Here is a 27,582-nt window from a genome sequence, read left to right as displayed (position 1 = left end):
AAACCCCTCTTTGAGTCCCTGACACACTGATGGGAAGCGATCAAGGGAAACAGCAAGAAGTTTTTCATCCTCAAAGGCACCCAGAAAGCTAGAAAGGAACAGAGGGAAATGTCCCAACTCCAAAAAAAACATGCAGAATCTGCTCCGGCTCCGGTCGATGGGGATCGATGTCAAGGAGGAACTCCAAGAGGTGAAAAGCCAGCAAGCCTCGCTCTTTGCCTCGGAGGCCTCCAAGATCATCTTCCGTTCCAGAGTCCGCTCCGTGGAGCAGGATGAGATGTGCTCACATTTCTTCTTCCAAAAAGTACACAGAGAGAGCTCTGTGATCAGCAGCCTGAAGGAAGAAGACGTCTCAGTAAAGTCATCGCACTCCGACATTTTGAGTATTAGCAAATCCTTTTATGCCAGATTGTGTGACGTGAAGCCCACAGACAGCACGGCCTCCCAGTCCTTCCTGTCCTCTATCATGGAAGTCTTAGACGACAGTACATAAGAGAGTCTGGACAAGCCACTAACTCCTGACGAACTGACTAAGGCCCTTGAGTACTTCGAGAAGAGTAAGACTCCCGGAAGCGACGGCTTGCCGGTGGAGTCGTACTCGGCTCTGTGGGACTGGATCGGCCCAGACCTGCTAGAAGTGTACGAGAGTATGCTCCTGGCTGGCAGCATGTCAGAATCCATGAGGAAAGGCATCATCAGCCTCATCTACAAGCACAAGAGGGAAAGGGAGGAAATTAGAAATTGGCGACCCATTTCACTGTTGAATGTGGACTATAAGATTCTGTGCAAGGTCATCACCAATCGGGTCAAGTCTGCTCTGGAATTGGTGATCCACCCTGACCAGACCTGCACTGTGCAGGGCAGGAAGATCTCTGACAGCCTAGCGCTGCTCAGGGATATGATTGCCTTTGTGCAGGACAGGGGGGTGGACACCTGTCTCATCAGCCTGGATCAGGAGAAGGCCTTTGACAGAATATCGCACACCTACATGGTGGATGTGCTCTCCAAACTGGGGTTGGGGAGGGAATTCACAATTGGATCCAACTACTCTACACTAACATCAGTGGCGCCGTCTCAATCAATGGGTGGGAATCAGATAACTTTCCTGTTAAATCTGGAGTCAGGCAGGTCTGCCCTCTCTCCCCTGTCCTGTTTGTGTGTTGCATAGAACCCTTTCCTGAGTCCATCAGGAAGGATCCGGGCATAAGGGGAGTGATGATCCCAGGCAGTGGAGACACTCAGGTCAAAGCCTCCCTGTACATGGACGATGTCACTGTCTTCTGCTTGGATCTGCTATTGGTGCGCAGACTGATCCACATCTATGAACAGTTCGAACTGGCCTCGGGAGCCAAGATAAATAGTGGGAAGAGCAAGGCCATGTTCTTTGGGAACTGGGCTGACCGTTCCTTTGTCCCCTTCACCATCAGGGCTGATGGCCTGCAGGTGCTGGGGATATGGTTCAGAGGGACCGGGGCATGCATTAGAAACTAGAAAGAGCAAGTGTCTATGGTGAAAAGAAAACTGGGCATGTGGGAGCGACGCTCCCTCTCTATTGCGGGTAAGAGCCTGGTCATCAGGTGTGAGGCACTCTCGCTGTTGCTGTACGTGGCGCAGTCCTGGCCCATTCCAGACTCCTGTGCGATGGCGATCACCCGAGACATCTTTCACTTTATCTGGAGGTCGAAAATGGATCATGTCCGCAGGGACGCGATATACAAGCCTCGAGATAAGGGGGGACAAACGTGCCTAACATCGCCCTCATACTGATGGCCACCTTTGTGTGCGGCTGCATCAAGCTGTGCATAGACCCTCAGTATGCAAACACCAAGTGTCACTACATGCTGAGGTTCTACCTGTCCCTGGTGTTGTGAAGGATGGGTCTGGCCACGCTGCCGCGGAACGCTCCAAGTTGGACCGTGCCGTACCACCTGTCCCTCGTGGAAAAATTTATGCAGAGAAACACCTTTGACCACAAGTCCATCAGGCAGTGGCCGGCACGTAACCTCTTAGAGGCCCTGAGGGAAAAGGAGAGGGTGGATCCTGTCGGATGGTTCCCCGAGCAGATTGTCAAAGTCATTTGGCAGAATGCCTCATCGCCAGAACTTTCCATCCAGCTCCAAGGTGTAGCTTGGCTGGTGGTGAGAAAGGCCCTCCCGTCAGATCCTTCCAACACGCAAGGAGTCTCACACCCTCTGCACGTTGCCTTCGAGGTGGTTGTGGTGGGGATGAGACCGTTGTTCACCTCCTTGTAGATTGTGCCTTTGCAAAGAAGGTCTGGAGAGAGATGCAGTGGTTTTTGTCGAGGTTCATCCCGAGCAGTTCTGTGACACAGGACTCTGTGCTCTACGGGCTGTTCCCAGGGACACACACCGAGACAAACATCAACTGCAGCTGGAGGATCATCAACTCGGTGAAAGACGCTCTTTGGTCTGCCCGAAACTTGTTGGTCTTCCAGCGCAAAGAGTTGTCCCCGACTGAGTATCGCAGACTGGCACATTCCAAGGTCTGGTACTACGTGCTGAGTGATGCAGTAAAGCTTGGGGCAGCCATCGTAAAGGCACAATGGGGAAAGGTCGCTGCCTAAGACCTTTCAGCCACAGTGCACCTAGGGGCTGGGAGCTGTTGAGAGCCCCTCGGGCTGTTCAGATCAAAATGAATGTATGCATTGAATACTAATTGTATTATAATTGTATTGAAGCACCTCAGAGTGCAACATGATGTATGTTGATAATTCCAATACCATTGTCTGATTGTCTGCATTGACCATATCAAAATGATTGTAATATTCATTCATTGTATTGATGCACCTCGTGATCCATGTGTCAAAGTTGAATCTGATTGTACTTTTGTGATGGTGATTTAGAAATGTTTTGTAATATTCTTCCAGATATTTTATGAATAAAGTATATTATTCAAAAAAAATCTGTTCTTATCAGTTGATTCTGTACTTTTGTGATGGTGGGTTTTGAAATGTGTTGTAATGTTTTTCCAGATATTTTATGAATAAAGTATATTTTTCCAAAAAAAGTATGCTTCTTAATAAGCGACTGAGACACAGTTTTAAAAAATCTTTCATTCCTTTCCCTCAAAGGAACTTTCTGGGACATTTGTCTGTATGCTAGCTGACTCCCTTCAAGATGGATTGTCGCCATTCTTGAGTTAAGGAAGTAATTTCCCTGGTGTGAATTTTTAATTGGCTTTATTGAAGGACTCTCTTCCCACTGTATGTTTTAAAATTGCCAGCTTTTGGAAATAAAATGTAGAGGAAGATTGGAATAGCTGCACGATTTACTTATTAAAAAAAAGTGATTTACATTCAGAATTACAATTACCAACATCAGTATATTCAGGTGGGAGGAAAACCCTCTCACAGCCTTCAAAAAAATCACTCTCATGCTTTCAGCATTCACTCTTGCTTCAGCAATGCATAACTCTGTCAACTATTTTAATTATGTTCCTGTGTACTCCAATAACATGACTCAAATTTGTGTTTTGTGTCATTTATATTGGAAATGAGAATGAAGAGTCGGGGTTTGGAGCAAATACTTGGTTGTTGAGTGTAGTTTGTGATTGTCCTTACACTCAGGGACAGGCCATGGAGTTGGACATGGGTGAGTATCATGGGTAGAGAGTTGGGCTCATCCTTGTGATGGTCTGGTCATAGAAGAGCAGCTAGTCCTGCGCCAAATGCAGTTGAGCCTACAGCCTTCAGAACAGCCCATGGAACTATATCAGAGGAACGCTGGTGATCGAAGACTTTGGAAGCAACTTGGAGGGAGCATAGGCATGAAATACTGAGGTGATGAAACCTTTGAGATAGATCAATGGTAGAGGTTAGGGGAGGAGCAGAGGATGGAGTTGGGGTTTTGAGGGTATACTGATGATTTCTTGCTTTTAAGAGTAAAAATGCTCCTCCCGGCTATATAAAATTATTAACGGACGTGACTGCTTCATGCCCCCACGCCTACCTCCTCTATTCTCCCCCCACACCAATTCAGGCTTAGCTGTGGAGCACAGCGGCTAAGGAGGCAGGCCAACATGGGGCAGAATTTTTAACTCAGCAGGCGGGTGCACACCCAACACACTCGAGCATTAAATAAAGTGCGTTCATGTCGGCTGAGCATGCTGACATCAATGCACACTCTTGTGATATTTCGCTAGGCGGGCGCACGATAGAGATGGAGGCACACCTGCCAATAATTAAGTGGCCATTTAAGTCCCTTGAGACATAAATTGTCTCCAAATTTACATAGCCCATGCAGATTTTTAGGCCATCGCACTGGCTAAATAGGCAGGCTACAATTTGCAAAGCCTCATCATGGGTGGGATAAGAGGGGTCAGTGGCCTTGTCAATGTGATTAGTGAGGACTGCAGGGTATCACTTGCTGCTGCTTGCTTCTGTGAACAGGAAAGCTTCATCTCAGAGCTGCATTCAGAGAATTTAAAGGCTTCAGTTCAGGACTCAATGTTGTTTTCCTGGCGTGGGGCCATTCAGGTATCAGACAGCCTCCCCTTACCCTGGGAATGGGGATTGTGGTCTCCGCTGGAGGCACCTCCTCTGAGGAGGAAGAGAGGGGCAGAGGGGGAGGAGGCCAGGTGTCCCTATTCTGCTTCCAGGTGGGCAACCTGTGGGAGGAGAGGTGCAGGAACAAGGGGCTCAGGGCCAACATGAAGTCCAAGGCAGAAGAGGCGGCAGAAGATGCCATTATCCTGCTGCTAGGGTTTACAGGCAGCGATGCAGCTACTTCAATATGTCTGAGGTGTAATGCCTCAATCTCCATCTGTCAGATGAGTGGCCCTGAGATCAGCTCCAACTGTATGGGTGGACACCCCTTGCCAGTGGCACTGAAGTTCACAGTGGCCTTCAAGTTCAATGCCTCCAGTTCTTTCCAGGGCTCAGAGGGGAATCTTTGTGAAGTGTCCCAATTAGTTGTTCACAGTTGTGTCAAACTGGTGACAGACCCTCTCTTCAGGCGTGCATTGACTTTCATTCATTATCATATGGACAAGGCCAGCCAGACACAGCGAGCAAGAGACTTTGCAGTAATTGTGGGTTCCCCCGCATCCAGCGTGCTATAGACTGCACACATGTGGCCATCAACGTGCCAGCGGATGAGCCGGGTGACTTTGTCAACAGGAAGTGATTCCACTCCATGAACGTGCAGATAGTGTGTGACCACAGGATGTTGATTTTACAAGTCCGTGCAAGCTACCCAGGCAGCTCCCATGCGCTTACATCCTGAGGCACTCCCAGGTGCTGAGGCTCTTCAGTGCTCCAGCCTGGCTGGATGAATGGCTGCTGGGTGACAAGGGTTATTCCTTCAGAAGGTGTTTCATGATGCCTCTCCACCATCCAAGAACAGAAGCCAAGCAGCGGTACAATAGGAGCCACGCCTCCACAGGGCCGTGGTAGAGAGACATAGGCTTTCTCAAGGTGCGCTTCTGATGCCTGGACCGTTCAGGGGGTGCACTGCAATACCCCTCAGATCGTGTGTCACTGATAGTGGTTGCATGCAGCGCTCTCCACAATCTGGCACTGGTAAAGGGGGCCGGAGTGGAGGAAAAAGATCTTGACCCAGCCCCACAGGCAACAGATGATGAGTCCAGTAGTGAGTCCAAGGACGAGCACGGTCAGGAGAATGCTGAGGGGATAGACGCTGACCTGGGTAATCTCCAGGGAGGCAGGGACACCCGGGATGCTTTAATCCAACGCTCCTTCAGCTAGCCTACCAAATAAGAATCACCACCACATGCCAGGGCTGCAGGCTCCATACTCAATCCCTGACAAGACCATTTCCTTGGTCAACAACATAACACTGTGTGCCTTTGCAATAAAGACAAGAATTTTTGGCTCAGCGAGCGGGGGCGAGGCCTGCTCACCCAGGTGTAAGATGACGTGGGGTGACCTCAGGTGCGTGTCCTGACATCAATATGCGTCATTTAGATTTTCAGTTCGATGGCCGCACAGCCAACTCAACAGCGTGCCGGCCAAATTGTCAAAGGTCTATTAAGGCTATTTAAAAACTAACTAAACTAATAAAATGAGCTGCCCGTCCAACCTTAAGGTTGGTGGGCAGGCGAAGAGCCCAGGCAGCCTTCGCATTTATCATGAAACCTCATCTGCAGACGGGATGGAGTTTCATGAAGTGTTTAAAAATTGAATTAAAATTTTTATAAAAACTCATTGACATGACCCAGCTCATGTGACGCTGTCATACTGTCACATGAGGGGACATGTCTTAAAATATTTTATTTTCTTTATTTAGATTTTTAAAACTTAAACTAATCTCCCTCAGGCACCTCCATGCCTCAGGGAGATTTCTGTGCTCTTTTGCGCATATGCGCAGGCCCCAACTCAGGGAACCACGTCCCCCCCCCCCCACCTCCACCCCCCCCCACCGCCCCACACCCTCACCGCCCGCACAGGGAGCGCTCAGCACTTCCAGGCGTACGTCACGCTGGTGGGCCTTAATTGGCCGGCCTACGTAAAATGACCCGATCGGGGGTACTGACCGGGTCCGTGCCCGCCTGCGCCTACCCCCGCACAACTACCCCAACGGGGGGAAAATTCTCCCCAAAGTTTCAGGAGACACACGTCCATCATTTCACAATGGCCTTCCTTGCACCTACAGAACAATGAAGCATAACGAGGCCAATAGCATAAAATAACATGTCACACACATGCAAAAACATAAAGAAAAATGAAGAAACAAAATATCACCCATGATAAGGCTATGTTGTGTTTAAGGTGCTTTAAGCTTTCATTTCCGGGTGCTGCATCTAGGTGCTCCCCCTTCCTGGCACCGACTTTGGAAACAGCCTGCTGACTCTGCTGTCCTGTTGGCCTTGACGACCTTGGAGATTGTCCTCTGGTCCATGGAACCTGTGCTGAGCCCGCCGGGGAGGGAGCGGACAGTGCCATGGCTGGCATTTCCCCAGTCACTGTAGCCTCATCAGATGCCAGGGTCACTGGCAGAGGGGCGGAGAAGCTGCTGCCATCGTCCGGAGCACCCTGAGAGGAGCCCGCAGAGACGACAGGCACCTCATGCGCCAACATGAGGTCGCTCTGGATTTCCCTGCTCACCTTTGATGGATATGCACCTTGCTGGGTGCCCAATCAATCTCCCACATTGACAGTCACCACCTGAGGTCATTGCCGGTGTGAGGGCTTGCAGGTCCGGGCACATCCCTAGGAACCCCTGGTTCAGCTCCTGGAGGCCCCTCTTCCTGAGCATCCCAAACTCTCCATGGAGGAGGCATTTCGCAGTGGTCAACGCATTGCTGATGCTCTGCATGGACTCCTCCACACAGACACCATGGCATGTATTGCCTCTTGTATCTCGCCAGATCCTCCCAGACACCCTGCTGGACTTCCAGCGTCTGCTGCCTCAGGGACAACTCCAGGGGCACATCATTAGCCAACTGAGCATGTTCCCGGTCCCCAGCATTCCTCCGACTGCTGGCGCCCTGGACACTCTCTGCCTCAGCCTGTTCCTCAAGTGAGTGTGAAGTGCCCTCACCAATGTGCACTGAGATACTAGACAGTGATCTTATGCCTACCAAGGTGCTGGTATCTGCGCTGGTGCCTGCTTGACAGAGAGGGCAGGTGCCCGGTGAGCATGATGGTCCTCAGGGGTCAGGGGTGGGCCTTCACACTCCTCATGACGAACGGCTGTGTCCCATTCCCCGAATATTTTGACACCATTAATGCTCTGTTTTCAGGGACAATTGGAGTTGCTAACAACAGAAATGATTCCTCCCATGGGCAGAAATTCAATGGATCCATACCCTGCCGAAAACTCCACTCTCTTCCAAAAATATGCTTTTGGCTACACTCTGTGCCTGGTTTTTTAAATGGTGGCCTTTGCTCTTGCTGTCTAAGTGCTAACAAAGAGAGCACTCGTGCTTCTAATCAAAACCAATGCCCAGGTGCACCTGAGATCAAATTGAGATGATCGCAATAAGAAATTGACTCTTCATGAAATTTTCACCTTGAAACTCATTTGAGCTAAAGGCCTGTGAATTCCATCTCTGACTTGTTCCTCAGCCTTTTGGTGATCAAGCCTAGAAACTCACAAATCTTCACAGTATAATCGAATTTACCTCCCTGCTTCAACTCAAATAAATGAAAGACTTGCATTTATGTAGCACTTTTCACAATGACCAGACATCTAAGATTGCGTTACAGCCAATGAAGTGCTTTTTGGAGTGTAGTCACTGTTGTAAAGTAAGAAGCACAGCCAAATTGTGCACAGCAAGATCCCACAAACAACAAAGTGATAATGACCAGATAGTTTGTTTTTTATTTAATGATGTTTACTGAGGGATAAATATTGGCCAGGGCACAGGGATAACTCCTCTGCTCTTCTTCAAAATAGTGCCATGAGATCTTCCCCAACTAGTTGGGGCCTCAGTTTAATGTTCCATTCCAAAGACAGCATCTCCATAGTGCAGTACTCCCTTGGTGCCGCACTGTAGTATCAGCCTTGATTCTTGCGCTCAAAAGCTAGTACAGATCTTGAACCCAGAGCCTTGTGATTCAGAGGTAAGTGTGCTACCAATTGAGCCATGGCTGACACTAAAAACACAAAGAATCAGCAGAAGTTCCACAGGAAATTCTGCAAACTCCTTAAGAACAGATTGGCCAAATATGCTTGGGTTCTTCCTTGAACTGCTCTAGGGAATGGGGAGAGGGGGAGTGGGGGCAAGGGGGAGTGGGGGGAGTGGGGGTAGTGGGGGTAGTGGGGGTAGTGGTGGGAGTGGGGGAAATGGAGGGTGTAGGGTAGTGGGGGCCGTGGGGTATTGGAGGCATGTGGGTACTGGGGGCAGGTGGGTAGTGGGGGGAGTGGGGTAGTGGGGGAAGGGGTTAGTGGGAGAACGGGTTAGTGGGAGAGAGTGGTGGGAGTGGGGGGAATATCTAATTGAGATTGAAGCGTTTGGCACAGACACGAAGCCTTGAAATTAAAAATTTTCACCAAAGCATCAAAGGACAAAAACACAATAGAATGGGTAAATTTAGTTGTGATGTTATCACATATATATTTGTTGACATTTTTATCATGTTTGAAGCTTAGTATAACCCTTAAAACCTTAAAACCTTATTTTGAACATTCAAATTGTCAGTTACTGAGGGAAGAAAAATGACAAACATTGATTGGTTCACTCTCTTTTATTATTAATTAGGAGGAACTCTTGATGTTTGTTTATTTGTTCATGGGATGTGGCCATCCTTGGCAAGGTCAGAATTTTTGCCTGTCTCCAATTGTCCTTGATAGCCCTCTTGAACCGCTGCAGTCCATGTGGTGTAGGTACAACCACAGTGCTGTTAGCAAGGGAGTTCCCGGATTTTGGCCCAGTGACAGTGAAGGAACAACGATATGTTTCCAAGTCAGGATGGTGAGTGACTTGGAGAAGAACTTCCAGGTAGTGGTGTTCCTATGTGTCTGCTGCCCTTGTCCTTCTAGGTTGTATAAGCCACGGGTTTGGAAGGTGCTGTCAAAGGAGCCTGGCTGTTCCTATGTCCTAACCAGTTTTTTGTTGCATTTTATTTAGGCATTCATTTTCTCTTCAGTCCCAATTTGATGCCACTTTCCTTGAAGCCAGTCTGGAAAGTGTGACGCAAAAATGTGACCACTTTTGAGAAAAAGCAAGCGAATGCTCAATGTAAGGCTGTTAAAATATTGCAAATATAATTTAGGTATAGTTAACATACAAGCTTCTGATAATCAACATGATAAAATATTATTAATGAAATATATTTTAAATTGGGGGAATTTATTCTGAATCGGCTACAAATTCGACAAAAATTTGAAATGGGAAAAAAAGTATATGAGAAAAGACAAGCATGTTTTTTTTTAACAAACCCTGATATTTCAATCTAACAACAGACTTGATTGTTGATACGTTCTTACTGCATGTGTGCTCCTGAGGAATATTTGAAAATAATGATTTCACATTATGGCCCAGAATTTGTTGTCAAGGTCGTGGTGAGGCTAATAGTGCTCAACATTTTTGATGCACAAATACCACAGCAACTTCAGGTAAGGGTGGATGCATAGTGTTACAATCTCCGTGGAGACCAACGAACCAGAAGAACCAAACTTACCAAATGATCCCAATGATGAAGCCAACAGACAAGATTTCACTTTTTCTTTAAGAATTGAAACAAAATCAACATAAATTAAAACATGAATTAACAGGCAAATCACGGTCAACAAATATCAGAACTTATAAATTAAACAGTAGATAAAACCTCGTGGATTCACTCGACAGTGCCCTCGGTCTATCAGGCTCCAGTTTCAGCCACCAAGTTCTGCAAGACACTAATCTTTCTCTGGTAGATTTCCAGCAGCTTTTCTTCAAGGATTTAGCCTCCCATCCTCAGCCAACAGCTGCAGCCAATAACCTGAGTTCCACAGGCAGAGCCTTCAGAAAAAATAGCACGCTTTTCCCAGAACCTCCTCAGGTCTGCTTTTTTTTATTCATTCATGGGATGAGGGCTTCGCTGGCTGGGCCAGCACTTATTGCCCATTCCTAGTTGCCCTTGAGAAGGTGGTGGTGAGCTGCCTTCTTGAGCTGCTGCAGTCCACATGGTGTAGGTGCACCCACAGTGCTGTTAGGCATTTTCTTTTGTGACTTTGTCGCAGTTTGTTACAATTGAGTGGCTTGCTAGGCCACTTCAGAGTCACCACATTGCTGTGGATCTGGAGTCACATGTAGGCCAGACCAGGTAAGGACGGCAGATTTCCTTCCCTAAAGAACATTAGTGAACCAGATGAGTTTTTACAACAATCGACATGCTGGGCGGGCCTTAATTGGTCCACCCACGTAAAATGGTGGCGCGCCCCCAATTGGGGGTGCCAGTCGGAGACTCGCCTGCATGCTCTTGCTCCTGAACTTCCCCCCCAACGGAAGGAAAATTCTGTCCATAATTACGGAATAAGGGGACATTCATTTAAAACTGAGATGCAAAGGAATTTCTTCTCTCAGATGGTAATGAATGTCTAGAATTCTCTACTCCAGAGAGTTGTGGAGGCTAGATCACTGAAAGTATTTAAAGAGGAGCTAGATAGATTTTTAAAATATCAGGGGGTTGAGGACTATGAGGAACTGGCACGAAAGAGGAGTTGAGGCCTGGAATCAGCCATGATCTTATTGAATGATGGGGCAGGCTTGAGGGGCTGAATGGCCTACTCCTGCTCCAATTTCTTATGTTCTTATGTGACTGTACCTTTCTCATTAGTGTGGATGATTAGAAATCCAGGACTAAAGGTTGTAAAGTCCCCGGCACTTGATATTCTACATCCCAGAGTGTTGAAAGAGGTAGCTGCGGAGATAGTAGGTGCATTGGTAATCATCTTGCAAAATTTCATAGGTTCTGGAATGGTTCCTGAAGATTGGAAAGTAGCAAACGTCACCCCACTATTTAATAAGGGAGGGAGAGAGAAAACAGGGAACTACAGACCTGTTAGCCTTACATGAGTAATAGGGAAAATGCTAAAATCTATTATAAAGGATGTGAAAAATGGACACTTGGATAATCATGATCTGACTGGCAAAATCAACATAGATTTGCAAGTGGGAAATCATGCTTGACGAAGCTGTTGGAGTTTTTTGAGGATGTTACTAGCAGAATTGATAAAAGAGAGTCAATGGATGTAGTATACTTGGATTTTCAGAAGGGTTTTGATAAAGTTCCCCACAAGTTGGGGGACATTATCAGGTTGCTTCGCAAAAGTATAGCATTTTTTTTTCTTTATTCTTTCACAGGATGTGGGTGGCACTGGAATGGCCAAAATATGTGACCCATCCCTAATTGCTCTTAACCTGAGTGGTTTGCTAAACCATTTCAGAGGGCAGTTTAAGAGTCAATCACATTGCTGTGGGCCTGGAATTACATGTAGGCCGGACCAGGAAAAGGTGGCAGATTTCCCTCTGAAAGACGTTAGTGAACCTGGTGGATTTTTACAAAAATTAATGATAGTTGTTGTGGTCACCATTACTGAAACTAGCTTTATATTCTAGATTTATTAATTGAATTTAAATTCCACCAGCTGCCATGGTGGGATTTGAATCTATGTTCCCCAGGGCTTATGGCCTGGGCCTCTGAATTACTAGTCCAGTGACATTACCACTATGACATCATCTCCCTAAATGGGATAGGAGTCAATATACTGGCATACATTAAAGATTGGTTAACAGGCAGAAAACAGAGAGTAGGAATAAACAGGTCAATCTTGCATTGGCTGGCTGTGATTAGTTGGGTACCGCAAGGATCAGTACTTGGGCCCCAGCTGTTCACAATATATTTCAATGATTTGGATGTGGGGACCAAATGTAATATTTCCAAGTTCGCAGCTGACACAAAGCTAGGTGGGAATGTGAGTTGTGAGGAAGATGTAAAGCATCTTCAAGAGGATTTGGACTGACTTAGTGAGTGGGCAAGAACATAGCAGATGGAATATAATGTGGAAAAAAATGAGGTTATCCACTTTGACAGGAGGAACAGATGTGCAGAATATTTCTTAAATGATGCGAGACTAGAGAGTGTAGATATACAAAGGGCCATTGTTGTTCTTGTCAATAAGTCACTGAAAGCTAACATGCAGGTGCAGCAGACAATTAGGAAGGTTAATGGAATGTTATCCTTTATCACAGGAGGATTTAAGTACAAGAGTACCAAAGCCTTGCTTCAATTATATAGAACCTTGGAGTACTGTGTGCAGTTTTGGTCCCCTTACCTTAGAAAGGATATTATTGCCATAAAACGGAGAGCAATGAAGGTTCACCAGACTTGTTCCGGGTTGGCAGGACTGTCTTATGAAGAGAGATTGGGAAAACTGGGCCAGTATTCTCTAGAGTTTTGAAGAATGAGAGATGATCTCATTAAAACCTATACAATACTTAAAGGAATAGACAGGGTAGATGCAGGTAAGATGTTTCCCCTGGCTGGAGAGTCTAGAACCAGGGAACACAATTTCAAAATAAGGGAACGCCACTTAGGACCGAGATGAGGAGAATTTTGTTACTTAGAGGGTTGTGAATCTTTGGAATTCTCTACCCCAGTGTCCTTGGAAGCTCAGTCATTGAGTATGTTTAAAGCAGAGGTTGACAGATTTCTAAATACCAATGACATAAAGGGATAGTGTGGGAAAAAGGCATTGAAGTCGATGATCAGCCATGATCGTGTTCAATTGCAGAGCAGCTTGACGGGCTGAATGCTCAACTCCTGCCCCTATGTCCTTATATTTCTATTGCTTCTTACTGATGGCCTTTTGGAGTTGACCATGGGCAGTGCAGTTTAGGGACAGTGCACATGCACTGCCAGCCATGCAGCATATACTTTTTAGTACTGTTGTTCAATGGTGGTCTGTCCACTCCAGCCTGCTTTCATCAGGGGTTGTTAGGGGGTGGGCGGCAGGGGTGGCTAAACACACTTACACAAACTAAATCAAATTGGACTCAGCTGCCTCCTTCCTTACAATGGTATTTACCACTCGTGAGCATTCTGCCATTCTATCTATTTTAACTGCCTCTTTGAAATGCAATCAAAACATAAATGGCTGTTTTCCCATTGGCCAGCAGACTTGGCTCCGTCGCAATAATTAAATATAGAAATAAGAAAATTGGGGCAGAATTTTGCTCTTGTTGGACGGGCTCAGCGGGGGCAATCAGGAGCAGTTGGGAGGCCAACCCACCCGCAATCAGGGCCTGGCTGTGATTTCACGCTGGTGGGCCAATTAAGGCTCGCCCAGCATGAAACGCACATGGCAAGCGCTGCCTGTGTTGTGGGGGGGGGGGGGGCGTGTTGGGGGGAGGTGGGGAGGAGGGTGAGTGCTCAAGTTCACTCTTGCGCACAGGAAAAGCATTAGCTCTGTGCCTCAGGGAGCTAAAGGCATAAAAAATGAAAAATAAAGAATTATAAAATGATTTTAAAAATATCCCCTCATGTGACACATGAGCAGGGATATATTATTAATGAAATGTTAAAACATTTATTTTATTTTTAATTGCTATTTGAAACCTCATCCCGCCCATGGATGAGGTTTCCTAAAAAGTGCAAAGGCCGCTTGCCTTTTTCGTCTGCCTGTCAACCGTAAGGTTGGACAACCAGCAAAAAATTACATTTAATTGAGACTGTAATGGCTTTAAATAGGCCTGTTAATTGTCAATGGGCATGCTGCTGACTCCCGCTGACTGAAATATCACACGAGTGCATGATGACATCAGGACGCTTGCCTAATGTCATCATGCATCATTTTATGCTTGATCGGGTCGGACATGTGGCTGACGAGCGTAATATTCTGGCCTTGGTGTGAGATACACTACCCATATGGCTCCCTAGTCAATGCATTGAGTTGTGTGAAGTTCCTGTACAATACTTATTCACTCAGGTTTTAATTGTTGATGGAGATTATTTTTAATTTTTAAAATGTTAAGCTTTTTTTTTCACTTTTCTCTTCTTTTTCTCTTTCTTTCTTTTCCTCTCTTTAATTCTCTTTCTGTATCTGATTTGACATTGAATTCGCCCACCCTGATTTAGACTCCCGTCTAGTGTTTGCATTGTTAATTTCGCAATCCTTCAGCCTGATTGGTTGTGCTGTTCACTCAAGTCACAAATGCCCTATAGAAGGCACTGCACTGTTTCCATCTCCCACAGTCAATAACTTGCTGCACAAAATATCATTAACAATAAATGAGCAAGAACACGGCTAACTAACAGCCAAAATGGCGAATTAGTTCCAAGTCAAAATGGTATGTGGCTTGGAGTGGTGAGTTCCCATGCATCAGATGCCCTTGATCTGCTAGGTGGTAGAGGTTGGGGATTTGGAGGATGCAATTGAAGGAGACTTGGTGAGTTGCTGCAGTGCTGCTTATATATGGTACACAGTACCACCACTATGTGTCAGTGGTGAAGGGAGTGAATGGAGTGTCAATCAAATGGTCTAGCCAACAGCAAACACTGTTTGCGAACCAGTTCAAGAATTTTTTGGTCATTGTGTTTCAAAAATACTATGATATGATGAAGGGTGGAATCATCCAAGATTTACACAAAATGTGGTAGCGGGTGGGAAAAAGAATGTTTTACCTGCCAGCCACAATGACAGCTTTTTTTGCAATATTATCTCATTCTCTGCACGTCCCGCCTCATTAATTATGCATTCCTAGGAAACAGGCCAGGTCGCTGGCAGGAGGGCCTTAGACTTGGTCACTGCTGTGACCTCAGTCCTTCAGTAAACTGGGAATCATATTGAAATGGCGCCCCCACACAGAGCTAACACTCTTCAAGGGATAGGAAGCTGCTGGGAACTGAGTGCTGCCAAAGGGAGGAGATATACTACTCCTGAATTTAAAGATGCCTCCCTCGAGTACCTACTGGATGCTGTGGAGACTTGCCGTGACATCCTCTACACCCGTTCTGGGTGAAGACCAGCAAGCAAGGTCACCAATCCAGCATGGGAGGTGGTGGCAGCGGTGGTCAGTCCCAATGCCCTCCAAAAGAGGACAGCCATCCAATGCCAAAAAAGGATGAATGATCTCTGATCCACCAGGATAAGTCACTCTTCTTATCACTCTTAACTCACACACTCACAAGACCAGCACACATCCACAGGGCCCTCACTCATGGCCAGTTCAAGGGACATCACACTCACTCTCTCACACACACCTTCATCTGTCCTGCGGATTGTGTCCTCATCCCATCCATGGCACCACTCACCACCCACACATCCCAGGCATCCTTATCGTCTGGCCTGCTTATACTCCCTCCATCTGTTTCCATGCAGGAGAAGCTGACTCACAACAGCAGGGAGAGGTTTCAGACCAGGGGTGGTGGCCACGTTAGGCCCCTCATTCACTTCGAGGAATGTGCCATTGTGCTGACTGGTGAGGACATGACCATGCCTGCAGTGATGGTGAGGTCGGCAGCGATCACCCACTTGAGGATTCTGCCCAACCTCATCCCTCTCTCAACGCACCTGAGAGTGCTCTCTCTCCTGTTTTTGACTCTGCTGCTATGTACTCATTATCTCTACTTTGATTCACAGGGAGCTCTGCTAAGGTACCGACACCCTCAGCCAGCCAGTCCTTCAGCTCCATCCAGGTCCTCACCTCCAGCCTAGAGGACACCTGCTCCATTGAAGAGCTGGAAATAAGCAGCCTGGAGACCTGTCACAGTGCTTACCCACACCCTCCACCATTACAGAGACACACACCTTGGGAGAACCTCGAACTAGATCCAGCTAGGGTTCAGAAGCTGGTGGTCACCACACGGACACGTGTCCGCAGCAGGAGGAGGCATGTTTAGCCCAGCTCTCCAGCAATTGGAGGACTGCTGGGGAAGAGGCATCTTTGAGGTCCAAATCAGATGATGAGCCTCTGAATTTGGTCTTCCATCTCATCGTGGAGAATTGGCAGAAGGTGGGGGAACATCATGCAGAGCCGTTGGAAGCCCTCAACAGAGTGGCTTGTCAGTCAGAGTTGTGCGTCCGCCTGCTCTCTGATGAAGTGGTGCCCACTTGTCTGTGTATGGGCATCTCCATGGGATGATGGTAGATGCCATGGAGACCCTGGTCCAGCGGAACGTGGAGATGCATGCAGACCTGCTCTCCATCACGGGAGCCATGGGTGAGTTACTGCAGTGGTGACTTGATGGGGAAGCAGGGCACCTCAGTGTCCCCCCAGGTGCTCCTTCTCAAAGAGTCAGGCGGGGGCCCGAGGAGGAGCAGCAGCTGAGCACCCTTGGGTCATCCACTCAGGAATCTCAGAGGCTGTTCTCTCCCTCCGAGTCCCCTTTGCCTGTAACCCCTTTAACCTCATCCTCTGTCACCATAGAGGGAGCAGCTGGCCCACAGGAGGACAGCCAAAGCAAGCCAGGGTTCTCTTTCAGTTGTCCATCTGAGCTGATCTACGTCTCTGCCCACCCATTGACTGCACTCCCATGTAGCACCTGATCTCACCCAACATGAGGCTCCGCTCACTTTCGATTTGAAAAAAATGGTCACAATAAGGTTCTTCTCAGCTCCCCCATCCTTTGCCCTCCCCCAGTCACCCATGTCCTTTCCCCCTTAACTGTTGGTCCCCCGGCATCACCTTCCACATCCCCACTGTCACCTACCGCCTACCAACCAGAATCCTTTTCTTTTCTTGATATCCAGATGAACATGCACTTTCCCTACCTTCTCAAGAAACCCACCCCTATCCACACGGACCTCCCCAACCTCCTCCTTCCCACTCCCAGTGTACATGTCTACCTCCAAATCCCCTCTAACCATCCTCACTGTCCCTTCTACCACTACCGTTGGACCCTCAGCCTCCCACCTTACCAGCTCACTCTGCCTCCTCTCATACTCACCATTCCCTCCTACCAGGCCCACCTTGAGTTCAATCCCCAGGAAGCAGTCATTGACTCCACAGACCCCTTCATTGCACATTCACCAGGACATGCCACCCACCTTACTCCCTCCTCCACCCTTATTCCCTCCTCCCCCAAACTCCTTCTTCCCCCTGGACTCCTTCCCTCCTCCAGACTCCTTCCCCCATCAGACTCCTTCCCCCCTCTGAATTCCTTTCCCCTTCCAACCTAATTCCCTTACACCTTGTTCCCCCCTTACACCTACCTCTCTAGTTGCCACTTCTTTCCAAATTACACCCTCTTCCCCCCGAACTCCCTTGCCACTTCCCAACCTCACCCCCTGACACCTTTGTAGCCCCCCTCCCAACTTCACCCCCGGTACACCTTCCTCTCCCAGTCAAACCTCAACTTTCCTGTTGCACCCCAGCCCCATACACCTTCTTCTCCTACTCACAGCTGGACTTCCCTTTCCACCCTTCGATGGTCATCCATAGGAGCCCATGTCCAAGACTGTGACTTTCTGAAGCAGACCTGAGACATCAGCGGAGACCTCCCACATTCCACCAGCTGCTTCACAGCAAAGCCATGTCCATATAAGTCCACCCAGCTTGCAATGTACGTGTGCCTCCAGGGTCTGGTAGCTGTCAGGCTCCAGCATCTTCTGCTCCTCAAATATCCTCAATCTGAACAAGGACCTAATGGTAATTCCCGAATTCTGCACGTCGCATTTGTCAAGGCGTGTTCTGGGGCGGCGTGTTTTCCCGCCAACATGGGCAGTAAAGTTGACGTAGGAGGATGATCCTGGTGGGCAGGCAAGATGATGAGATGCAAATGTATTGAAATTAGTTTCCTGACAGTTGACAGTGGGAAAGGTGGCCCGCCGTTGATGGGTGGAGCGGACAATCATAAAATGGCTTCACAAGCACGTAAAACTGATTATTGGCCTTCTCGCCGTATTGGCCGCTCACACCTCCATGACACCCAATGCCAACGGGGCTGGAAAATTCCAACCAAAGTGTGGAAATTCAGAGAGATTACTGCTAAAACCAGCATGTGATAGAAAAAAGAATACTTTTGAACAGCAACAACACTCAAGGAGCTCAGTGCTATACCTGTCCATCAAACTGGCACCCCATCGACTACCTTAAACATCTACTCCCTCCACCACCAATGCACAGTAGCAGCAGTGTATACCATCTACAAGATGCACTGCAGAAACTCACCAAGGCTCCTTAGGCAGCACCTTCCAAATCCCTGTTCTCTACCACCTAAAAGGACAAGGGCAGCAGATGCATGGGAACACCACCACCAGCTGGAAGTTCCTCTCCAAGCCACACACCATTTTAACTTGGAACTAATTTGCTGTTTCTTCATTGCTGCTGAGTCAAAATCCTGGAAATCTCTTCTTAACAGCACTGTGATACTCGTACACCACACAAATTGCAGTGGTTCAAGAAGATGGTGCACTAAAATCATCTCAGGGGTAATTAAGTTTGAGCAATATGTATTGACCTTGCTAATGATCCTGAGATTGAATAAATAAAATAAGATATAGCAGCTATTGTTTAGAGAAAGCATTTCTCACCCCAAGTGCTGTAGTCAGGCAGAAATGGTGAATATCAATTTTGCCTGCACATTGAAAAGACAAAATAGTCACATATTCTGTTATTCTAAAGATTTAACTTCACCTAATAATTGATTGTCAAGCTGAGAAGTGGGGGAACTGTAGCCAAATTCCCCTTCATGAATCTTCAAAGACTTCCTTGCTTCAAGCACACAAAGCGTAAAATCTATATTCTCAGAACGCTAAATAGCTTGCCAAGTAAATAAAGGCTGTCAAACTTCAAGGGGGAGCTTATTCAACTTACGTCTCGATCTTACATACTTAACATCTTGCATATCTCACAAATGATTCTCGTCACTCACATAACAAACGTATGTTTGGTTCAAAATATAAACTAAGCAAAACAAGGCATCTAACTCATATTTATTTGGCACAATTAGCTCACCCTTGTGGAATGGGTAGAAATAAATTGGAAAAAGATTTTAACCCCTAACTCCGAGGTGAGTGGGCAGTTAAAATGGCACTGGGTTATTTGCCACCCTGAAGCCACGGGGAGCTGACTGGTTCCCATTTTCAAATCGTTCATCAGCTAACAGGGGGTCCTTCTTTATATTGGGATGTCAGTCCTGATGATGTCATCTGATGAATGCCATTGCAGCATTCCTGCCAGGCGAAGATGGCAGGGAAGGGTATTCCTGGCCGGGGTCAGGAGAAGCAGGAGTCTTCTAGTGGGTCCCACAAGGAAGGCTCAGGCCTCCCCTGTTGTACGTTTACCTCCTCTTACTCCTGCTTCCCAGTCATGTGATCCCTGGGGGATTGTTCCAGTAGTCAATCACATCATCACAATTGTGTCAGCGGGAACACCTCCAATGTGCGATTTTCCTTCATTACCTGCCCAATACGGATAGGGTTTATGTGAAACTATTCTGCATTTTATTTGTACGATTCTTGTGCGAGGAGTGATTTGATGTATTGGCCTTTCTTGGCTGCACTTGAACGGGAAGCATTGAGGCATCTTGTCTGGTCTTAGTTTCTGCAGGGGATTCTTGGGATGAGGGAGTTATTGACAAGACCACAATTTATTGTCTATCTGTAGTTGCCGTGAGAATGTGGGGCGAGTGGATGCAGAAAGATCTGAGAAGTGGTTGTTATGTGAGGTACCATCAATATCTTTCTTGGTGAGGTATTAAGGTGCTGGACTGAGGGCCAGGTTAGGACAGTTCAGTTTGAGCTGAGTGAGTCTCCAAGAATGGAGGCCAGACTGCCTGGCATTTCTCCTGCACCAGTGGAGGTTAAATCTCATTTATTACGACTGGTGTAGGTCTCATGTGCTTGTGCATGGATGGCTGCTTTTGCAAATAGGTGAGGAAGGGGTACATAGTGTCTTTCCGTTAGTAGTGTTGTTGCTTAGAAGTTAGGCATTGATATCAAAGGGTGTGGATCAAAGATGATTCAATAGAGTTGAGGCCTGCTCGGACATGATCTAATTGAATGTCAGACAAGACTCAAGAGGCTCATTGGCTCCTCTGTTCCTATTTAACAGGCTCGAGGGACTAAATGGCCTCCTACTTTTTTTATTCTTTCACGGGATGTGGGCATTGCTAGCAGGGCCAATGTTTGTCAGCCATCTCCATAAATGCCCGTGAGGAGGAAGTGATGAGCCACCTTCTTGAACTGCTGCACATGTACCTGCAGTGCTGTTAGGAAGGGAGTTCCAGGATTTTGACCCAGCAACAGTGAAGGAACGGCGATATATTTCCAAGTCTGGATGGTGAGTGGCATGGAGGGGAACTTCCAGGTGGTGGTGTTCCCATGTATCTGCTGCCCTTGTCCTTCTTGATGGTAGAGGTTACAGGTTTGGACGGTGCTACTGAAGGATCCTTGGACTGCAGTGCACCTGTTGCCACTATGCATATGTGGTGGAGAGAGTGAATGTTGAAGATGATCAGTGGAGTGCCAATCAAACTTTGTTCTAGATGGTGTCCAGCTTCTTGAATATGGTTGAATCCATGCTCGTCCAGGTAAGTCGGGAATATTTCATCACACTCCTGACTTGTGCCTTGTAGATGGTGGACAGGCTTTGAAGAGTCAGGAGATGAGTTAGTCTCTGACCATAGTATTTATATGGCTAGTCCAGTTCAGTTTCTGGTCAATGGTAACCCCCAAGATGTTGATAGTGGGGGATTCATTGATGGTAATGCCATTGAATGCCAAGGGAAGACGGTTATATTCTCTTTTGTTGGAGATGGTTATTGCCTGGCACTTATATGACGTGAATGTTACTTGCCACTTATCAGCCCTAACCTGAATATTGTCCAGGTCTTGTTGCATATGGATATGGACTGCTTCAGTATCTGAGGAGTCGTGAATGGTGCTGAGCATTGTGCAATCATCTGTGAACATCTCCTTTTCTGACCTTATGATGGAAGGAAGGTCATTGATGAAGCAGCTGACCCTCCAGAAACCTGGAGGAACTCTTGCAGCGATGTCCTGGGACTGAGATACTTTACCTCCAGTTAGATGTGAATCCAACCAATGGTGAGTTTTCCCCCAATTCCCAATTAAATTTTGCTAGGGAACACTGATGCCACACCTTATAAATACTGCTTTGATGTCAAGGGCAGTCACTCTCACCTCAGCTCTTGAGTTCAGCTCTTTTAATCCATGTTTAGACTAAGACTGTAATAAGGTTATTGCTAAGCAGGTGCCACTTGATAGCACTGTTGAAGACGCCTTCCATTACTTTGCAGATGATCAAAAGTAAACTGATGGGGCTGTAATTGGTTAGATTTAATTTGCCCTGCTTTTGTGGAAAGGACATACTTGGATGATTTTCCACATAACTGGGTAGGTGTCAGTGTTGTAGCTGTACTGGAACAACTTGGCTAGGAGAACAGATAGTTTCGGAGCACAAGTCTTCAGCCAGAATGTTGTCAGGACCATAGTATTTGCAGTGTCCAGTACCTTCAGCTGTTTCTGGCATCATATGGAGTGAATCGAATTGGCTGAAGACTGGTATCTGCGATGCTGGGGATCGCAGAAGGAGGCTGAGATGGATCATGCACTCGGCACTTCTGGCTGAAGATTGTTCCAAGTCCTTCAGGCTGATCTTTTGCACTGATGTGCTGGGCTCTCCCATCATTGAGGATGGGGAGATTTGTGGAGTCTCCTGCTCTGGTTAGTTGTTTAATTATCCACGACCATTCATTGCTGAAAGTGGCAGGACTGCAGATCTGACCTGATGGTCGTGGGATCATCTGTTCTTATTTAACAGGTTCATGGGCTGAGTGGCCTCCTCCTGTTATAGGGATGCAATGTTTAATACAGATTGAAATTCTCAACTATTCAGTACGATACAAAATGTAAACCAGCTCTATAAATAAGACACAGCACTGCTAAAATATTACATAGTCTTTAGGCCTAGTGAAACATATCCACACATTAAAACTCTATATCAAAAGGTTTATAGATAAAATTTAATTTCTTCAAAAATCCATATCTCCCAATTTATATTCAGGCATATGGCCTTTTGATAGGTGACACAAACACTTCAGATTCTTTGAATGTTTGATATACAGACGCGTACAGTGATGAAGAATTAAATCAAACTGGCTTATCCCTGGGAGGAGAAGAGAATACATAGAGACACAGAAATCCCTATCATTTCACAGCATAAAACAAATCTCAGAGAAGTGGATAGAAGAGACATTTCTGTTTGCTGGCAGCCACTAGAATTTAGATAAAGTACAAGGTCACCTTGAAAGAATAATTGCTGCCAGGCCCAAATCCGCATGCTTAACTCTTCAAGGAGTTGGAGCTGTTATATTTACAGACTGGCTTTGGGTAAACGCTTGCAGAAAATTGTCACCTTATATAATTGACAGAGGACCTCCTGCAGCCCAGAGTGGCAGAATTCAAAGAGGGGGAGGTGAAGGGGTTTGGGGAATTGGCTACAAACAAGCAGATTGTATGTACATCCTGAGACCCATCCAAAGTTGGGGAGCCAGCCTCCCAGAAGGAAAAAACTGGGAAATAAGAATACTGGTCTGAACTGATCTTGTACACCTTAAAATGGAACATCAGTAAAGCTGAGAAATAAGAGGGTTAGGGTTAGGGTTAGGGTTAGGGTTAGGGTTAGGTTTGGCCTGAACTGTTTTTTTTTACCTTCCCTGCGCGAGATGGGTAAGCGGCCACAGCATTTCTCTTATGGCTCATCATGCAACCAAGCCATTTGCAAGATACTTCACAATTTTGTTATCATGGTGACAGCCAATTTGAGCTCAACAAAATCCAACAAGTGGTGACTAACAGCGCAATTGGTTTAAATTCACCACACGGACTGCAGTTGTTCAAGAAGGTGGCTCACCACCATCTTCTCAAGGGCAATTGGGAACGGACAATAAATGCTGGCTTTGCCAGCAATGTTCACATTCTAGGAACAAGTAAAAAGGGGTAAAAATGACCTGCTAATCTGTTGCTGGTGATATTGGCTGAAGGATAACAACTGCCTCTCGAGCTCCAGTACTCTTTGTTATTTGTACCTCAAGATCTTTAACATTCGCCTGAGAGGGTGGATAATGTAACATCCCATCTGAAGATTAGCACCTCTGGTAGTGCAGCACTCCCTCAGTACAGCATAACAGCATCAGCCTTGGATTTTCTGCTCAATTCTCTGGATTGAACCCACAACTGTCTGATTGAGAGGCAAGAGTGCTACCAACCAAGCCACCACTATTACATTTTGTAATGCATTCTAAATGGTCAATAGCATTACTATCAGTCAATTTCCCACCATTAACATCCTGGGGGTTACCATTGACCAGAACCTGAACTGGACCAGCCTTATAAATACTGAGGCTGCACAGTCATGGTCAGAGACTGGAAATTCTAAGGTGAGTTGCTCACCTTCCAGACTACCCAAAAAACCTGCCTATCATCTCCAAGCCACATGTCAGGAGTGTGATCAAACGTTCTCCACTTGCCTGAATGATTGTGGCTCTAAAAACACTCAAAAAGCTTAACTACATCCAGGACTAAGCAGCCCGCTTGATCAGCACCCCATCCACCACCTTAAACGTTCACTCCCTCCACCACCAATGCACAGTGGCAATAGTGTGTACCATCTACAAGATGCACTGCAGCAACTTACCATGCCTCCCTCAACAGTACCTTCCAAACCCAAAAACTTTGCCACCTAGAAGAAAAGAGACAGCAGACACATGGGAACACCACCACCTGCAAATTCGCATCCAAGTCACTCACCACCCTGACTTGGAAATATATCACCGTCCTTCACTGTTCTGGATCAAAATCCTGGAACTCCCTCCCTAACAGCACTGTGGGTATATCTACACCATACGGACTGCAGCGGTTCAAGAGGACAGCTCATCACCACCTTCTCAAGGGCAATTAAGGATGGGTAATATATATTGGCCTTACTGGCGATGCTCAAATCCTACGAACAAATAAAAGGAAAAAATGCAGCTGTAGCCATCTCTACCTCTTCCCTGCTTTAGTACAAATAGGTATCTCATCATATAATAATGTGTCATGTGCATGAATATCATTTTCAGAAGGGACAGATGATTGAGGAATTGAATGTCATGATTAATTAACACACCTGCTCCTTAGTGCTAACAGGGCTCCAATGTTTAACTCTGCCCTTGGCTTATTTCCAATTTTAAATATGAATCCCTGTTCAAGTAAATAGCTTTTGAACATGTCAAGCTTTTCAGGTGGCAATCTTATTCTCAATATAAAATATAACAAGACAATTTCAAGTATTACTGCATAACCTTCAAATACAGCTAAAGAAAGACTTAGCTTTATATAGCACCCTTCACCAACTCAAAACAACCCAAAGCACTTTACGCTCAATGAAGTACTTTTTGAAGTGCAGTCACTGTTATATCACAGAACTAAACAACATACTTGCAAAATCTGGTCCTGAGAGTTTGCTCTGTTCAAGTATTTTTGTTGCCAGGAATGTTGAGAATTACTTGTAGCTGTAAAACATTTGATGTACATTACTTGGAATTATGGGCAACATTTTCCCGTTGGTGAGTGAGGGGGTAGCGGGGGTGGGGGGGGGTCTGCTTGCCGATGCACAGTGATGTCGGGCGTACGTCCTGACATCACCGTGCCTCATTCTGACCCTCAGTTCAGCGGGCGTGCAGCGGGGTCAGCTGCACACTTGACCAGCTGTCAAAGACCTACTAAGGCCTGTTAAAATCTAATTAAAGTACTTATCTGAGCTGCACGTCCAACCTTAAGGATTTATTAATTAAATAAAAAAATTAGAAAAAATTCATTGACATGTCCCAGCTCATGTGACACTGTCACATGAGGGGATATGTTTTAAAAGGTTTTTTTTCCCTTTATTTAAATTTTAAAACACTAAACTGATCTCCCTGAGGCAGGGAACCAATCAGGGAATCCCCTCTCGCCTGCACAGGGAGCGCTCAGCGCCTCCGGGCATATGTCATATGGGCGGGCCTTAATTGGCCCGCCCACGTAAAATGGCGGCGAGTGGGGGTGCTGATCGGGTTTGCGCCTGCCCCCCCACAACCCTCCCCAACGGGGGGAAATTTCTGCTTCATGTTTATAGCACACATGCCCTCGTTAAGTGTAACAAGTTGGAACTTGAGGAAAATTACTTGCAGCCAGATAATTACATAATAGAAATGGCTGTACCAGAACTTTCCATGATATAAATTAGTCCAGAACTCTGGGCCATTATTGTGCTTTTAGATTCCCAATTATAGCCTTAACCCACTTTAAATATTTGCACCTATAAATCAGAATATTGTAATACTGCAGGAGTACTGCACTGTTAGAGATTCCATCTTCTGGATAAAATGCTAAACCGATGCCTTGTCCGCCCTCTCAGCTAGACATAAAAAATCTCATGCATTATTCTGAAGCAGGATCTCCCTGTCAATGTTTATCTTTGAGCCAATACCTGAAAAAATGATTAGCTGCTCGTTTACCTATCTTATTTGTGGGAGCTTGCTGTGCTTTAATTAGCTGCCAAGTTTTCCTAACATTACAGAAAAGGCTACACTTTACAAATACTCGACTGGTCATAAAATATTTGCAATGTACCAAGGTTGTGAAAAGGACAATAAAAAAGGAAATCTTTTTTTCTGATGTTGGGACATGATCAGCTTTTACTGCTTTCTCAATTGTGGCAGCATTTATGGGATTTGGAGAAAATTGGCTTTTAAGGCTTCTTGCCTTAGCCAACGTAGATAGGCCCTTCCTCTTCCCCAAGCCCTACAAGTTCTTGATGACATGGGAACATTTTACCTTCAGTAATAGCGAGGAAATGTCAAATGAGGAAATCCCTCTTCATTTTATATTAAATTTGGATGTGCATTTCATTGAAGGCCATAAGTAATCTTGTTTCTGTTATAAAATTGTCCACATTTCTGTAATCCTTGGCTATGTCCTCATTAGGTATAGATGTGAGGCTCATCTTGCCTGCCGTGTTGCATTCAGTATTTTGCAGGGTGCTCACATCTATTTTGTCCCTACAAATCACTCAAAAGATGTCACACTGCAAAAGTTTTAATCTGCCATTGTTTCTCAGTAACTCAAGTCTCTGACATCCCCTAAATCAGGGTGTAAAAAAGATTTAAAATGAGACACGTCTCAATAGGAGGATGCACTTTTTCTTGGCTTGTGGGGGTTGCTGATCAGTTATTTTTTTAAATGATCTGAAGAAATTCAAGAGAGTACATTTTGAAATTTTTTATTTGAGTAAGGTTTGGCCAGCAGCCCTACCACCATTCTAACCCAGCTCAAGGCCAAACCCATGGCCCCCGACGCCCAGGAGTCCATGGCTCCCAAAACCGAGGAACATCCAACAAGTTCAGTTAACCACTGTACCAGCCCCCAACCCTTCTCAATACTGCTAAATACCAGACACTGGCATTCAACTGGTGCATCTTGCGAACCATCTTCCTGCATTTTCCCAGCGTTCAAAATTGTAAGGGGTAAAATTTAACTATAGGCCTAACAGTGCATAATTTAAGCATGAGTGCCACTCATTTGCAGTTATTACAAAAAAATGGGAAGTGTTGTGGGATTCAATGCCAAAGTATCAGTGAGGAAAAACAATCACAGAATTCATTTAAATAAAAATGAACCTTGACTCATTCTATTGCTGCAATTCATGGTCCTGTTGCTATTCCCTACGCCCATCAAAACAGCATGTTCTCTGACTCGCCATTAACAACACCACAACAGATTGACTATTAAGTCAATAAATAGCAGTGCTGTTTTACAATCCTTAATTTAAATCTAAATGAATCATTTATTAGCTTCTAATTCTTTTCAACAACAAAATATTTTGTAAGGTAATGAGCTTGGATTTGATAATCATCAAATACCAGATCAAACCTTGATGCTGTCCTCTCCACAAATCATCACCACCTTCTCAAGGGCATTTAGACATGGCAAAAAATGCTGGCCTTACCAGCGATGCTTACCTCCCATGAACAAATAAAAAATTCTAATCTACTTTAGGAAGCTATTCAATAAACAAGAGGGCAGGTTTAATTAGCGCAAAGTACAATAGAGGCAGAACTGCTGGCAAACTGATAGTACGTACTGACTGAATGCAAATTCTCAATGCCACATCACACTTGCTTCATTACGGAGG

This window comes from Carcharodon carcharias, chromosome 9 (assembly GCF_017639515.1).
Source record: "Carcharodon carcharias isolate sCarCar2 chromosome 9, sCarCar2.pri, whole genome shotgun sequence".
Lineage (NCBI taxonomy): Eukaryota > Metazoa > Chordata > Chondrichthyes > Lamniformes > Lamnidae > Carcharodon > Carcharodon carcharias.
Note: the sequence above shows the minus strand (reverse complement) of the source record.